The sequence below is a fragment of the Culex quinquefasciatus genome, chromosome 3 (assembly GCF_015732765.1).
Source record: "Culex quinquefasciatus strain JHB chromosome 3, VPISU_Cqui_1.0_pri_paternal, whole genome shotgun sequence".
In the NCBI taxonomy this organism is placed as follows: Eukaryota; Metazoa; Arthropoda; class Insecta; order Diptera; family Culicidae; genus Culex; species Culex quinquefasciatus.
Genome location: NC_051863.1, coordinates 74,235,375 through 74,248,434, shown reverse-complemented (window position 1 = coordinate 74,248,434; position 13,060 = coordinate 74,235,375). Strand labels below are relative to the sequence as shown.

Genomic DNA, 13,060 nt, shown 5'->3' with positions numbered 1-13,060 from the left:
GTTTGGCTACATTTTTTGCACTTGTAGTCTCCGTATATTTGAAATCAAATTTTAACACTCATATTTTTTTCAGCCCTGTAGAATTTCTAAACAAGTTAATCCATTTTCTGATTAAAAATAAAGTGATTGCAGATTAGGGTGCCTAGAAAAAATGACACCCTGCTCCACAAGCAGATAACTGGTTTTGGGTTACTTTAGGCGTCCGGGCCATTTTTAAACAAATTCAACTGATTGCATTGATTGATACCCTAGCTAAAGTTGATGAGAACAATGATTATCTTACAAAAATGACTTTTTTCAATGCTGATTACTTTTCAGGACCAAGTTGTACAGCTATGGTCTGCTCAATAAAGTTGTAGAGCATCAAATTTTCTATAATAACCTTCTGCCTGCCAATGAAATTATAGAAAAACTTGTCCATACATTTTTTAGTTTTTGCCTTCCTCACCTCACTGAGGAAAGGCTGTTAAATTACTCCAACAATGAAATTCTTAATTTACTGGAGATTTTAGTGCAATAAATTTGGAAATCGGTTCACTAATTCTTTTGTTGTGTTCCTTTTTAAACCGAAATCAATAAAAAACTATAAATTTGACCAAAACAGATGTCTAATTTCTTTACTTATTTTCTGATATTTTTTTAAACTTAACTTTGCAAAACTCGATTTTAAACAAAAAAATAAAATTCGCTTGGCATTTTTCAGATCTGTGAATTAAAATTTTAACAATTTTCCATAATTAGCCAAATTGATGGTGATATATGCAAAAATACATTTTTTGCTTTTCAATTCTTATCGATTTCGTAAGTATTCAACTGTTTATCAATTTTCTCAACCAAATTTGAATTTCAAAACCAAAATTTGTATTTTTTATTCAATTACATAGCATTACACTTTAAATGTGAGAGAGGCACCAACAACCTAAGGGTGGATTAAGTAACGTTTCTTCAAACTTCTAGAGTTGTTCTTTAAAAATCCAACTCCCAAGGCTCAAAAAAGTTGGAACGGTAACTTCAACTCGCTGCTGGTTCTCAGACATATATTAACCAATCCAGTGATTTGTAAGGATGTCTAGATGATCCTAGAACTTTGCAAAACTCGATTTTTTTGTAATTTTTGCGATCAAAAACATCATTCTATCTGGGTAATTCTCTACCAACTCACACAAAATCGGAAAAAGTTGCCCCGACCCCTCTTCGATTTGCGTGAAACTTTGTCCTAAGGGGTAACTTTTGTCCCTGATCACGAATCGAAGGTCCATTATTTTTATATCTCGTGACGGAGGGGCGGTACGACCCCTTCCATTTTTGCGAAAAAAAGAGGTGTTTTTCAATAATTTGCAGTCTAAAACGGTGATGAGATAGAAATTTGGTGTCAAAGAGACTTTTATATAAAATTAGACGCCCGATTTGATGGCGTACTCAGAATTCCGAAAAAAACGTATTTTTCATCGAAAAAAACACTAAAAAAGTTTTAAAAATTCTCCCATTTTCCGTTACTCGACTGTTAAAAAAATTTGAAACATGTCATTTTAAGGGAAATTTAATGTACTTTTCGAATCAACATTGACCCAGAAAGGTCATTTTTTCATTTAGAACAAAATTTTTCATTTAAAAATTTTATGTTTTTTCTTACATTGCAGGGTTATTTTTTAGAGTGTAACAATGTTTTAAAAAGTTGTAGAGCAGACAATGACAAAAACTTTAATATATAGACATAAGAGGTTTGCTTATAAACATCACGAGTTATCGCGATTTTACGAAAAAAAGTTTTGATAAGGTTACTTTATGCGTTTCTCTTTGTTTCGTCGTCCGTGTCTGTGGTGGGTGACCGTACCTGAGTATGCCATCAAATTGGGAGTCTAATTTTACATAAAAGTCCATTTGACATCAAATTTCTATCTCATCACCGTTTCAGACTGCAAATTATTGAAAAACACCTCTTTTTCGCATGCTCAAAAATGGAAGGGGTCGTACCGCCCCTCCGTCACAAGATATCAAAAAACGGACCTTGGATTCGTGATCAGGGACAAAGTTTCACGCAAATTGAAGAGGGGTCGGGGCAACTTTTCCGATTTCGTGTGAGTTGGTAGAGAATTACCCATCTTTTTTTTAGCACGTGGAAAAAATCGCCAAAAATTCCGCGGGGTTTTTTGTTAATGCAATATTTTTATACAAGCTATTCAAAGCTTTGTTCTATTCCTCTCATTTAAAATCAATCAAATATAGTCCAGACGCGATCATCCGAAGGCCTCGGAAAAAATCACTTCGGATAATCAACAAAAAATGATGGTGATATATGCAAAAAAACTACGCTAAAGTGGTGACGAGATAATGAAAAAATGTATTTTATTATTTAATAAGCAATCAACTATTCAAATTTGACTAAAATAGGGTCGCAGAACTCGAATTTGATGTTTGAAACAAGATAATCCGAAGTCCCATACAAACCTTCGAATAATCGAATTTCGGATTATCGAAACTTCGGATAATCGAGGCTTCGGATAATCGAGTCTAGACTGTATTGAAAAACTAACTTAATCCACCTATGTGGTTGTTGCCTTCCTCACTTTTTACCAACGTTTGGTGATGTGGTGGGTTTGGACACAAATTCTATCTATATATATATATATATATATATATACAAAATTTCGACGGTTTTGTTCGAACACGAATCAATTCAACACGGAACGTCCGATCGAGGTGCTCTTTGTTGCGTTGGGTTCGTATGGTAAGTTCGTGAGTCCAAGGAAGGTTCTTACGCCAAAAGTTACAACTTTGGCCACTCTGGAATTGATTCCGGAAAATTTGCAGATTGTATGGGAAAGGTTAAAATCAAGTTTCGATCACAGGAGGCTGAACAAGCAAAAAAGTCAAAAACGTCAACAAACGAAAAAAGACAGAACGAAGTTTATCAGGTAAGGCTTGTTTCTCAATAAAGAAATACACAAATGTCACTTAAGCGGTCATAACTTGTGACTGAGCGTTGCCCGATCTTCAATGTATTGGACTCATTGGAAAGGTCTTTTGATTACCTATCTAACGATGGGTTGGATAATGGATCCGGACATAGTTTACATACATTTAAGTGAGATCCGGCACCAAAAAAGTACATAAATATCACTTAAGTGGTCATAACATGAGACAGGGTTGCCAGATCTTCAATGTATTGGACTCATTGGAAAGGTCTTTTGATAACCTATCCAACGATGGGTTGGATAATGGATCCGGACATAGTGAGATCCGGCATCAAAAAAGTACATAAATATCACTTAAGTGGTCATAACATGAGACAGGGTTGCCAGATCTTCCATGTATTGGACTCATTGGAAAGGTCTTATGATAACCTATCTAACGATGGGTTGGATAATGGATCCGGACATAGTTTACATACATTTAAGTGAGATCCGGCATCAAAAAAGTACATAAATATCACTTAAGTGGTCATAACTTGAGACAGGGTTGCCAGAACTTCAATGTTTTGGACTCGTTGGAAAGGTCTTTTGATAACCTAACCAACGATGGGTCGGGTGATGGGTCTGGACATAGTTTAGATGCATTTATGTGAGATCCGATTCGCAACTCTGACACTTTTTTATACTTAAGTTTTGAACTACTTATAGGATCTTCAAACAATTCAATAGTGCAGTATGGGGCACCAAACCAGATCGAATGCAACTTATTTGACTCAAATCGGATCTGCCAGTGCCGAGAAAACTTGGCAAGAATTTTGAGCACCAAGGGGAATACGCACACACATACACACACACACACACACACACACACACACACACACACACAGACATTTGTTCAGTTTTCGATTCTGAGTCGATAGGTATACATGAATATAGGTCTACGAGCTGTTTTTCAAAAGTTCATTTTTCGAGCAGGATTATAGCCTTACCTCAGTGAGGAAGGCAAAACATTTACAATTCAAGAAATACAAAGAAAATACATCACTGTGGTTTTGTAAACACATCTTACTTGCGTCGGACGCACTTGTTAATTACAAATTCATACTTATCCATTTACTTTGTTTTGCTTGAAATAGTGTTGGATATAACTCCGACCAACTTTTACTTATTGGAAAAACAGAGTGTCTCAAAAACCACGTGCTGTTTGTAATTATTTAATTTTTTATGAAGGACGAATGTTTTTTCTGGAAAACACATAAATATCACTGAAGTGGTATTAAGTGGTTGCCAGATCTTTAATCATTTAGACTCGTTTGGAAGGTCTTTTAATTACCTAACTAAAGATAGGTCGGATGATGAATCCGGACATAGCTCTCATACAGTTAAGTGAGATCCGGCTTAAAACAAACTACATAAACATAACATAAGTGGTCGTAACATCAGACAAGGATGCCAGATCTTCAATATTTTTGACTATTTTGAAAGGTCTTTTAAATTCCTTGCCAATAAATTAGAAAAACTTCAACGATTTAAAGAAAAATCATGGTGGGTATATAAAAAAATCAAATTAGCTTTAACATTTTTGGGTTTCAAGTAATTTTAGCGCAAAATAATTATCTCGTCATTATTTATAAAAAAAATTCCCATAGTTTCAGAGGAATTTGATAAAACACTTAAATACCTAAATAATACCCAAATGGGGTATCATGACTTCGAACATTTACCACAATTCAAAGTCTTTTCTTTAGGGGTTATATCAAAAATGTTTAAAATCAAGTTTGAAATTTTCGGTTTTCAATGAAAGCATTCGCTTTGAGACATCAGTTGAGCACAAAATTAATTATTTTGTCAAAATTGGTCAACATTTTCCCATGGTTTTAGAGGAATTTGATAAAACACTTAAATATCTAAATAATACCTAAATGGAGCATCCTGACTTAGAAAATTTTCCACAATTTTAGGTCATTTTTTTAGGGGGTATATCAAAAATGTTTGAAATCAAGTTTGAAATTTTCGATTTTTAATAAAGGCATTCGCTTTGAAACATCATTTTAGCGCAAATTCTGCAATTTTGCAATTTCAAAACTATACCTTAAATTTGTATGGTACCACATTTTGCTTTTGCATAATCCTTAAGACAAATTTTAAAGGGTCCAGAAATGCCAAAATTTGGTATTGATACCAGAGAAAGGTATTATTACGCATTTCCCTTGTTATTTACCCCTGCTCGGAAAAGCACTACAAATGAGCCGCGAACCACTCAATGAGCGCTCGTGATTTGAATCACCACTGCCTTTACCCTAACATGTCTTCAATTTCAATGAAACTGGAAATCTCAAAATGTGCCGTGAAGCAAGAAATAACTAATTGGGGACAATCGCAATTCGCTTCAATCTGGGGCGAGATGCGAGGATTGAGAAAAGCTAAAACTGTTATGACTCCAAGTACTTCAATTGCCAAGAAACTTCTTGGCTTAAACCGTAGGGAACTACGAATACTCGCAGGGCTTCTAATAGGACATAGTCCTGCCAGATATCACCTGCACAAAATCGGCAGGTGGCCTAACAACCTCTGTCGTTTTTGTTTAAATGAGCTGGAAAGCTCGGCACATTTACTCTGCTTCTGCGGAGCACTTGTGTCTCGAAGGCTGCGGTTCTTTGGATCGCACCTTCTTACGCCGTACGATGTATGGCACCACACCCATCCCAAGAAGGTCATACAGTTCATCGACTGTATTGCGCCGAATTGGGATAAACCATGTCTGCAAAATAACCCGTCGTCTTCCGATCCAATGAATACGAGTAATTTGTAGTATGTACAGTAACCAGGGTACATCACAAAAGATAGCCTGCTCAGATGGTCGCAGTAAACTTAACCCAACGCCAAATAGGCAACAAAAAAAAACTTCAATGAAATTCATAACCAAAACACTTCTCGCACCATCGTTACCTAAGCCGCCAGGTTAATTAAAATAACCATAATTGAAACCGATTCCAGCGAGTCACGTGTCTCGGGCCCGATTATTGCACTGACCCGAAAAGTCGTAAATCGCAGATGTCAGTGTGGGAAAATGCGCGTCACCATTTCTTGCTTCCTCCTCCCAGGGGAGGTGCCACATATCGCCAAACTTTTCCAACCCCTCGAGAATTGGATTTGTTTCATAATTTTTACCACCCCCTCCTCTCCCGCGTCTCGTTCCAGATTTACCCCCAAATTTTGGCCCATAAATTGCACGGCAACACATTCATCACTCCTTCCAGCACCCCAGCCAGGAGGAGGCACTTTGATGTGCGTGTGATTCTTCCTTGGCGGGTGCGGGGGTGAACTTTTCCGAGCAAAAAGCTCCTAACAAATTTCATCACATATTGCCCACCCCTTGCCTGCCCGTGCGCCACGTGAGAGTTTTTTCTTGCGGATGTGAGTGTACCTTGAGGCACTTGAGAAGAAAAGTTTTTTTTTTCACTCTCTCTCTTCCCTGCATCGAACCTGCCACACAACTCGGCCGTCCAGAAATGCCGAGTTTTTGCCTTATCCCTTGGGGGCAGCCTACTCAACGAAAGAATTCCTGACAGACGGACCGAGAACAAGTTTCTAGCAAAAGAACAAACTTTCACATTTGCCCGTGCCTTTCCAAGGCGGCTGGGTTTGCAGGGTGCAATTATAGTTTAAGATTTACTTTTTTTCCAGTTTTGAGTCAAAGCTGAAACAGGTTTTCAAGCTTTATGAAATTAAATTCTTTGTGTTTTGCTTTAAGATCTTATCCTTGAAAATGCAATATTATTTTCATTTATATGGGATTACGGAGAGCGTTTTTTAAGTTCCTATCTGATAATTTACATTAAAAATAAACAATATTTTTTTTTATAATTTTTAACTAATTAATGTCAAATTGAAATTGTGACATCGATACCTACCAGACTAACTTCTAAAATTCAAAAATTTATTACTTTCGTAGTTTTCAACTAACTTGTAGCTTGTTCTCCAAGAAAGGTTGAAAAAAATTAGAATCAAAAATTTGTGTGGGAGAAAATTCCAAAATGTAATTTTATTTTCAAAATTTAAATCTACTTAAAACAGAATCCGTAATAAATCCGGAACAGTGCGGGTTCCAATTTCATTGAAAAATGTTCAAAACAACAATAGTTTTGATTTTTTTTTTAAATTTTAGTTTGAAGCGGATAGAACAGATATCTGAACAGGAATCGAATCATTTACAGGGTGAAACTCGTAACCTCACGATTACTATAGCTCGGCAAAGTATGCATAACTTGAGACAGGGTTGCCAAATTTTCTCTTGTAAAAGTTACCTATCCAACGATGTGTATCACCGACTAACAAAATTTCTACGCAGGTTCAACCCGAGGGGAAGCAGGAACTTTGGGGTCCCAAAAATTTTTAGACAGAGCCGAATGATTTTTCTCCAAAGTTTGTTTGAAGAATTAGTGCTGTCCGCAACTCCCACATATTGCATGGAATTTTTGCTTGTATTCGAAGGGAATCCGAACAATCAAGTATAGACTGTAGTAAATTGAAGTGTGTTAATGATATCAATGTTGTGGGTACACTCAACCCCCGGTGGTTGGTCACCTTTTCCTCTGACACTTTTTTAGTTTGTACCCCGTTGGTTGGTCAAAGTCAAACGAAAAAGTGACGAACTGTCACTTTTTACACGGCGCTCACGCACACTATCAAAACAAACGTTTGATAGAATGTGTGAACTCCGTGTTAAAGGGGTGTCAAACTAAAAAGTGACCACGTTCGTTTGACAACAGTTGGTGTCAAACCATCGGGGTTTGAGCGTAAAAACGAGAAAAATATCCTGCTCACCCAATTTCCCAACTCGAGTAGCCACTCTGGAAGACATCCCGGCAGATTCACCCAAGAAAATCTTCTCTTCTTTCCGCAGAATGCCGACGATCTAAATGGCCACCGGCGAAGGAGCACCACCACCAGCAGCACCACGCTAGAGCACCAGGAAGACCAAACCAGCCCGGAACTGAGCTGAGCTAGGTGAAGCCGACCGACCGACCGGAAACGCACCGAGCAAAATCCGGAAAGAGAGACGTAATTGCATTTGATGAGTTTTAATGAATTCGAGCCGAGTCGAGCGAAACGAAGTGCATCAAGGCAGAAGCAGCCAAAGCAAAAGCAAAGTTGAACGAAGAAAGTGACTGTGCGCGAGCGTTCCGAGAGCAGATGACGCACGGGGCAGAAGCAGAATCGTCGTCGTCGACTTCCCGGGAAGAAGCGAACGAGAACGACTCGGTTTGAGAGGGCGAAATTGTTTCGCAAGTGTCCGTTAGCGAGTGGGGAGAGAGAAAAGTGGATAAAAAGTGAAAGAAGAAACAGAAGTGAGGGCGCAAAACAAAGGCATTCGTGGGAGAAACAAAAGAAGCCACAGAGAAAAGCGGGAGCAGCACAGGAAGAACAAAAGGTGAATCAGAAACTGAAGTGTCTGTGTGAGAGTGTGTAAAGCTCAGCGCACACAACGACGACGACGAGTTGACGGGTTTGATGGGAACTGAACTGCTGCCCTCTTCAGCGACGGGACGTGCCTCCGGAAGGCAACCACGAGTTTACGGTGAAGCGGGATAGTGTTTGTACCACCACTCCCCTATAGCGCACACCCCAACATCACCTGTAAAATAGTCTCCTCTTGCATCCTATTTGTACGCGATAACGATTGCAGATTACCACAATAACAACAAATAATAAATAAAGTAAAAAAAATAAAATATTGATACTAGCGCTTCTCGACGAAGATTTTAGCGTGTTAGTCTAGTTAATGAGTATATTATCTAATTCATGTAAATGGCTTTAAATCTCGACGTTTGACGCGTGTGTGTAAGTGTATGTTAACCACAAGAAATAATGCATAAAATTAAACCTACAGTTCAATCACAGTGCACTCGTAAACAGTAAACAAAGGTAGAGAGCTCCTTGCGGTCCTTTCGGTTGAGGGCCCATCCCCAACAACCTCCAACGACATCAACGACGACGAATACAGAGGTAGTGTGTGAGCAGGGTGCGTGTGTGTTAGGCAGAAGGACTAGGGTGTCCGTCAAGTGAATTTAGACCACACACACGTTTACACACCACGAGCCAAGAACGATTCTCAAGGACGGCGCCCCCTAAAGGTGCCAAAGGTGCCGCCTTCTTACGGAAGGGGGCTCCGCAGGGGCGCTAGGCTGCCAGCTGCAGGCGATGCACCGATTTGCGGATCGACCGTGAGTAACCCTTTCAGATTTTATTTTTCGAATTCACACATTTTGCGGAGCATATTACAAAGTAGTGGAGTTCTATTAACCGCATCAAAGAAAATAATATTTCTTCAAATTTCTTTCGTCGTTTCATCAAAACTTCAGAAAAAAATCAGTTACAAGATTTCATTCATCCTCTGAAGTACTGTTTACAAAATAATTTAGAATCTAGTTTGACTATTTTTACAATCAGATTGTTTTAGTATTGGGTCCACAAGTTAGCAAATTTTTAAATTAGAAGGCCATAACTTCCTAAGAGAGCGTTCTTTTTTTACGTAACGCAATAAAATGGATGTTTGGACCCCCTCCCCCTCGTAACAAAATTAAAAAAAATGTATCGAGCGTAACACAACCTCAGACCCTCCCCCTCTTCCTAACTGCGTTACATAATCAAAGATCGCTCCCTTAGTTGCTGTGCATACTTAAATGTCAATTTATTAGACCAAAATTATGGATGTATTCAGAATTTGGGGCTGTCTTGTTACCGTTGCGGCTATATGCTCTACTTTGCCCCTTAATCAGTCATGGGCAAATAGGAGGATTTGGCAAGCTTTACATTAAAATTAGGGTATCACAGATTAGAGAGTTTGTGTAGTCTTTAAATTAAATATTGTCAAGTAAATAAAAGTAAAATAAATATCACAAACAATATAAAATCAGAGCACAGCTAGGAATCATAACTATAAAACACACTGTTATTGCAAACCGCAGGAACAAAGTTTGTTAACACACTGTACAAACCTACATTGCGGGATTGCTACCAGAAATGTACGAAGTAGTACTGTAAGGAGAGGACTAGAAGAAAAAAGGGAATAAAGGGGCTAACAAGAAGCGAGAGAGTACTCTACTGAGGGTCAGCGTTGACTAGGAAGATCTTTTCCACATTGACCAGCCCGCTAGCAAGACCTTCAAACCAAAGAGCCAGCAAGTATCAGTGCCCTTGAACTTGTACAGTATTCAATAGTGGAAAACTATAACACGCAAGCAAAGATCGGCGATTCAGGTACAACTCGAGTGAAATCGATAGTGAAGCCCTCAAAGCTGCCCCAGTAGTACTCTTACCCCCCCCCCCTCCTTTCCCCCTGTGTTCTCACCCGAAGGACCCAAGGTTTCCGCTCAAGAACCAGATCACGGTGACCGCGAACGATCGCCGTCAGCACGCCGAAGTGACGGACTCGATGCCGAAGGCTATCCGGCGAAAGTCCATCAAAAAACCGCCTGAAGACCCGGCACGTGACCACGTGGTCCCGGTCTAACCCACACCCAAGATGTCGGCCTGCAAGGCCGGAGATACCAGCGCCCCCCCCCCCCCCCCCCTCGTGCGTGGCGTGGGCGTACCTGCGAAGAGCAGGCCAGATGCTCCAGAAACAAGTTCCGGACGCGGTCGAGGGCGATCGTGGACCTCCGGAGCAAGCCAGCCACGAGAGTGTCATCGGAGGTGACCAACAGCAGCAGATGTAGCAGCCAACCTGCCCCGCACAACACACACACATACACAGCGTGAGTCCAAGAAATACAGTGCTTAATTTAACTAAAATAGTACCTTGATTCCTTGAGCTTCGAGCCGACCCTTGAAAGAAAGAGCTCTTGCTTGACTAGCCCCGCCAGCGCGAAAAGAGGCCCTGAGCCCACCCCAGTTCGGCCGTGGCTCTAAGACCAACCGGCTGGGGCGTTGTCAGGGTCCTTCAGACCCAAGTATGGGGAAAGCCCGTAGTAACAAATGGCGACCAACTAAAAGTAGTTTAATCTAAAAGTATCAAGGTTTCAAGGTCTGTTTGCGTAAAGTGTGTCAGGAGCTGTAGGGAAATTTTCAAAGTCTCTGGTTAGAGAGTGTTTAGCCAAAACGATATCATTAAATTACACTTTTTCTAAAAATGGTTGAATTTTAGTTAACATTTGCTGCCGGTGCGCGAACGCGACCGAAAACAGCACTTGTACTGTGGAACCAGCGAATAGCGGGAGTTTTAGTATAAAAAATTGATTTTTCGGGATTATTGGGTCTTGATTCGACCGACTTCCTTAGCAGATATTTTGTTTGGATTTATTCATTTTTCTTGAAGATCGTTGATGATGTTTGATGCAAATTAACTGTAAAAAGTACTTTGAAATTAACACACGTTTTTCCAATTGATCAATTTCTTGATTTTAAACAATCTGTGCAAGAGTAACAAAGTTCAGAATTGTGTCGCATCTTGATACGAAACCATAATTTGAAGTAAGTTGAGAAGAATTCAAAATGTACGATGCTTTACAAAAATTTCAAAACTGCGCTGATAAATACAAGTTTTTAAGGTTAAAAACGGGCCAGAAATATAGGATTTTATCCATAAACTGGTTAGCAGCCAAGCAAATGATAGCAGAACAAAAGAAGTGATTCACTGACATTGACCGTGAAACTTGGGATCGACATTCTTTTGTCGAGCAAAATAGAAGATGATTACTGTATATAGATCTGAACAATTACGTTTTATTTGTATTGGTTACACTTTTGCAGTTGCACATACAAGAAATTATACAAGAAGGAAAAGGAGAGAGAGAGAAACGGAAGGGGAAAATTTGGAAAAAATGTTTGAAGAAACAACATTTCCTCCAAACAAGCACCACTTGTAGCCAATTTTGCATGAAAATTCAACAATAAAATATCTTAATAAGTTTTCAGTAGTATCATTAAGTATGTTATCAGCAATTTTCCACAGCACTTACTTTTAATTAGCCTGTTTTGCATGTTGAAGAAAAGGTTGAAAATTTTCAGGATTAATTTTTATTTTCATAGGTGTCCATATTTCTTGTGTTTGTTTTTGAGACATCAGCTTTCTCTGTGATAATTTTTAACTGAAAACACTTGCAGTTACAAGTAACAACATTTATTCGGGTAGATAGCACAAAAAACATTTGAAATGGATGAAGTTGGGGAATCACAACCTTCATCAGTTGAACTGCAGAATCTGACTAGCAAGATCAAATTGTTTGAGGGAAGTCTTTTGTGTGGATTACAATAACCATGCACAAGTAATAGTAAGATCAAATTCTTAGAAAACGCACACTTACTGATAAGAAGTTAATGTGAGATTTAGCTGTGATATAATTTTGAGAGAGTATTGTTTCTCTAGGTTTTAATTTGTTGTAGAGATGTTCAAGTTAGTATTTATTTTGTGTTGTTTGAGAATATTTTCGGTTTTGTTCTCATGGCGCCCATTAATTTAGCAGAAGTACAAGAGAGCAATACAGAGTGATCAGCAAAGAAACATTTTTAATTAACAATTTTCAACTGTGCTAAAATTTGGAAAACGTAAAAGAAAGACAAGAGAGTACATGGAGACGCATGATAGTCTACCAAATTGGCAACTTAAAGTAGATTTCAAGAAAGAAACACAATTTCGGAGCATGATATGTTATGGTTGGAGTTCAATTGTAAATGTAATTTAGTTATTTATTTATTTATTTTGTTTCAATGTGTATCCTATTTATTTATTTATTATTGTGAATATTTTTGAGCAACAGTTGAGTTGACACCCTAGCAAGAGATTTCAAGTCCAGATTTATTTCCAGAGCAATAATAATGTTTGCCCATACACAACGAGCTTAAGAACTACAAGCAAACCTTTTTTTTAGTTTCACAAATACATTTAAAAAAAAATATGTTACAAATACTATCGCCAACAAGAGCAAGAGTTTTGTGGACAGCTTTTAACTGCTAGTCTTTTGTCGGATTTATATACAAAATGTTGTGCGAAGTAAAGTGAGTACAGTAAGTACAAGATAAAAGATTCAAGCATGTGATAAAAAAAAATAAAAAGTACAACAAAATGATTTGTAGTGGGCTAATCTGTGATTATTGATTTTTGTGTGTTCAAATGAATTGGTTTCAAAATGTAAAAAGGATGTTTT

At 38.4% G+C, this 13,060-nt stretch overlaps 1 protein-coding gene across 1 annotated transcript in view; it reads left to right on the top strand.

The window, feature by feature from the left end:
- Positions 1-13,060, top strand: part of LOC6039236 (acetylcholine receptor subunit alpha-like 1) — a 232,809-nt gene that overhangs the window by 23,561 nt on the left and 196,188 nt on the right. Inside the window, exon 2 of the mRNA XM_038264193.1 lies at positions 7,819-9,139. The gene's annotated coding sequence lies outside the window, so the exon portion shown is untranslated. The remainder of the gene's footprint in view (positions 1-7,818; positions 9,140-13,060) is intronic.